Raw genomic sequence first — 4,604 nt, 5'->3', positions numbered from 1 at the left:
ACTCAACAAGAAGAAATTCCCAACTCATGCGAAGCGCTAGTAGGCAGTACTAAAAGAGAAATATTTATTCACCTTAGAAATGATCTGTTGCTGTTTTCTGTTCCGAAAGAAACAGTTGGGACTATCTCATGTTATAATAACACCGAGAGAATCGATCCAAGCTACAGAACTGAACTACTATTACAAGACGTGGGAACAATAACAATAAAACAAGGATGCCGACTGGTGACTAAGGAAGCCACGGTGCAAACGCCCCTCATAACAACAAGCACCAACATAATAAGTCCAAAGATAAACAACTTAAAACCAGTCAATCAATCGTATACAAGTCCCATTATTGATAAGGAAGAATTAAGAGCCATAGTATGGTCAATAAATAGAGAATATCAAGGGAACCTTACCACTAACAAAAATAAAAGAAGCCTTAGACTATCAGATTCCCTTATTTACCAATGAAGATCAAAGACTGACATATGTAGAAAATAGATACGGACTATTTTCAACAAATTTTTGGTGGAATACCCTCCTGACAATAGTATTCGTATTCATAATCTCGTATTCTATACGAATCGCATTGAACCTAAATTACGGAAGAGTGTTGAGAATAACACGTAGAAAAAGAGAAAGGTCAGATCACAACGTGCAGAGCAAGATGCAAAATCTAAACCCAGAACTACCTGATAACCTTCGAAGTAAAAAAAAACAAGAAGTAAGGGAAGGCGTGATCGAGCGAGTGATAAAAGAGGTCCTCATTCGTGCCATGTCATACCCCAAATTTTTTTTGTTTTTGCAGACCCATGCGGCTGCAAAAGATATATTTCTTAAGCGGTATGAACACGCATAGACAGTAAAGATTTGTAAATTTATAGTAAATCAAGACCTCTCATATAAACCATATTGCCTACCTCGCAAATAGTAGTATAATAGAAAGGTAAATGTTAAAGTAGATGAGCGTTAATAATATTTAAAAAATGTATTGAATATTGAATATGTGACAAATATACATATGTGCGTGTATACTCGGAGTCGCCAGTCATTTTTTTGAGTAGCAACTCATTTATATGATAGTAATGTAATGTGCTTAGTAACATGAACTAAGTCATTAATCATGACCTTATTTTTTTAACATTACATTCATCTGTACACGTACCAAGTTGATTTTGTTAGTACCACTAATAATGACCATTATATCAAAAAATTGTCTACGCAGAATATTATGAAAACCGTATATTGTTGTTATATATGTTTTAACTTATGTAATTGTAAAGAGCATATGATTCTGCCCAGATATTTATATTCTTAGGAAGCAAAGTCAGTGCAGATTAATTATGGTGTACCAGCATGCAACACGGATACAACCCAGTAGCATCTACTTCCATCATTCATCAACCACCGACAAGTACTCACCAAGAAAATACCTGAAGACGATATTCTGATCACCAATCCAGATCACCAGAACCCTGTACCAGGTAATTTTACCTCAAGCTGTGTCGGGAAACAAGGACCCTATACACAAATACATACCTGAATTAATGATTACCTAAAGAACCGCCTCGACCAGTCATGTCGTAAAACTGCATAAATACCCGTCAAATCCTTAGACGGCAACGGCCTTAAGATTTAATGTGCGAAACTCCAAGAATGAACCTAGAGTCAATCCCTCAGGGACTATGTATCTTAAGCCCCATATCAGAGACAATATGTTAACCAAGACAAAAAGTTTAAGTTTAGACTCTCCAGTTATTATTAGATATCACAAAACCAAATCATCCTCCATGAGATGAAGAACCAATCATAATCAATTTTGTGGGAAACATAAACTGTACGTGCTAAAGTTTTTCCCAAAATCAAGTGTTCAGAGAATAGAACCAAACAACTATTTCTGTTCTCACCTCCATGTTAAGCCCTCAATAATTGTGAATCATCGAATTGAAAATCAAAGACAATGCGTCGAGCCAAGGCACTTAAATCAAGTTACAATCATGCCATAGTTAACGTAAAAATTAGAAACACAGCTCACAGTTCCAATAAAAGATGGACTGAACTTGAAAAAGTTACGGGAAACACAGACTGTACGAGTATTTGATTTTCCCCGGCCAAACTGTATCAAAGAAGAGATACCCAGCTAGCGACCAAGATACCCATTTCATGTAATCAATTCCCCAAGGGTTATGTACCTAATAGACATTTCAACGAATCTACAACATCAACCCCTCGTATATGACGTAAGGAACTACGCACGGACAATTTTGTGCATACAGTCATACTTGCGGACAACATAAACACTTATTCCAAAGAGCGAGTGACAGGAAGTAAAACACCAAGATGACAAACCATGAACAATAGCCAACCCAGTAATTAATTTAATAGAAGCCCAAAGTAAGAGTGATAACGTATGTGAGTAATATAGACACGTAGAATGATGAAGTAAGTGTGAAATCTTATGTATCTAGCCAATAACTTTAATGAACATAAAGCGCTTTTCATAAAACAAATGAAAATCAGTGTAAATTACATAAGCTCAGTGTTGCAATCAGACGTTAATATTAGAATCTATTAATGTGTCAAACTTTTTCTTGCAAATTATTTTAATTTTAGTGTGTTAAAAATTTAGATGTAGTTAGATATTTTAGACGTAGTTAGATGTTTTTGAAGTCAAATACCCATCATACCGATATAACGTCAGGTGGAAGTATAAATTAGCATTAGAAGTAGCAAATATGTACCACGTTAAATAATCAAGTAATTACAAAAGCGGAACTTAACTAGTTGGAGCCATGTAAAAGTATTAGAACATCAGGTGAAGGTAATTTTAATATTAGGTGAAGGAATAATAAAATAATCGTACCTATATAACGTCAGGTGGAAGTATAAATTAGCATTAGAAGTAGCAAACATGTACCACGTTATGTAATAAAACAATTATTAAAGCCGAACTTAGATTAGTTAAAACTAAGTAAAAGTATTAGCATATCAGCTGAAGGAATAAAAATTCAATCGTGTCATTATAACGTCAGGTGAAAGTATAGTCGAGTATTAGAAAAGAAAAAATGTACCATTTCCAGTGATAAGATAATCGTATCAGGTGAAGGTAAAATTAGTGTTAGGTGGAGGAAATAACAATTACTATATAATCACATAACCTAATGTAGAAACTCTTTGGCCCCTTCGCCAAATCGAGTGAGTAGGCCATAAACTTTAAAAGTGATGTTGTTACATGTATAGTCTAGTAGAGCAATCAGGTATATAAAAAAAATATATGAATATTATTAAAGTACTAATTCAAGTAATTAGTACAAAATAAATTCTTTTGAATAAAAAAAAATCAAATTCAAAAGTGGGAGAGAGCATAACAACGATGAGGACATCGTTAAAGATGGGATGGATGATATGTAATGGGATAGATTCTCAAAAAAATATACATCAAAATTCCCCAATTAAAGTTACCCCAGTAAAGTAACATCACCCAAGAATGTGAATCCGAAAATTCGAGTAACCTACAGATCAAAAAAATATCAAGCGTTCAATTTAAAATACTGAAATTTAACGTAGTTAATTAAACAAAAATCTTTCCCACAGAAAATGTAATAAGTAAATCCGACTCCCCGTCTCCAAAGTATCCAATAAATATTAGCTTGACCAAATCTTGTACGACAGGTGACTAACACCTGTGTTCGAACAATAAGAGCTCGAAAATACCAAACTAACAAGAAATTAAGATTTACAATACAAAAAAGTAGTCACTCGAGATGCAAAATATTTTTGCTTAAGCTAACTGCATTGTTTTGAAGACTAAACTTAAAACTGGTTATCTTAGTGAAATTAAATTTTATTATCCTTTACCAACTTTCAAATAAATAAAATATAAGTCTTCTGAAAATTAAGCGACACCCTGCTGGGAAAATATTACAATATAAAACTTTGATCGTTCGAAAAAATTCCAAAGTGATATCTTAAAAGTCATAAATTAAGCAACACCTGCTAGCAGAATATTGCAGTGTAGAATTTTTAATTGTTAGAAAAATTCCAGAGTGATATCTTAAAAGTCATAAACTTTAATTAAACCCAAGTAGCCCATTGGTGCAAGCCAGTCCAATAGCAATGTAGGACAAATAGTGCAGCCAATAAGGACTGTAAAATATACTTGTGAGTAACACCCAAATGTAACCTCTGGCGATATTAGGAAGAGTAGATAGTTAGGACTTAACAATTTGGCGCCAGTCTTAGTTTGAGTCTTACACCAGTCTTCTAGCAGTTTTTTGGATCAGTCTTTTACCATGATTGTGTTGTAATAAACTTTTGAAGTGTACAAACTTTGAGTTACTTCAGAGACCTGTGTTACTGATTTGTTGATACAACCAAGAACTCTGTGACTATTATGTAAGTAATAATAAATGCATAATTATTCTACTTTATTCTCTTGTGTTGATATTTCTCAAGCTCGTTAGTCCTTGTGGCTCCACTCGCTCCTCAGGGAAACTGAAACTTATCAATCTGATTTCGACTCAGTATGGCCGTTAATATAAGCTCCCTACATGTACTCCTAGATTAAGCTCCCCACTCTAGAAGTTCAGCCTCCACTCAGGTAAGCCACTCGCGGACCG

This window comes from Artemia sp. Qi Xiang Cuo, chromosome 1 (assembly GCF_049724085.1).
Source record: "Artemia sp. Qi Xiang Cuo chromosome 1, ASM4972408v1, whole genome shotgun sequence".
NCBI classification, from domain to species: Eukaryota; Metazoa; Arthropoda; class Branchiopoda; order Anostraca; family Artemiidae; genus Artemia; species Artemia sp. Qi Xiang Cuo.
This window is presented reverse-complemented; position numbering follows the sequence as displayed.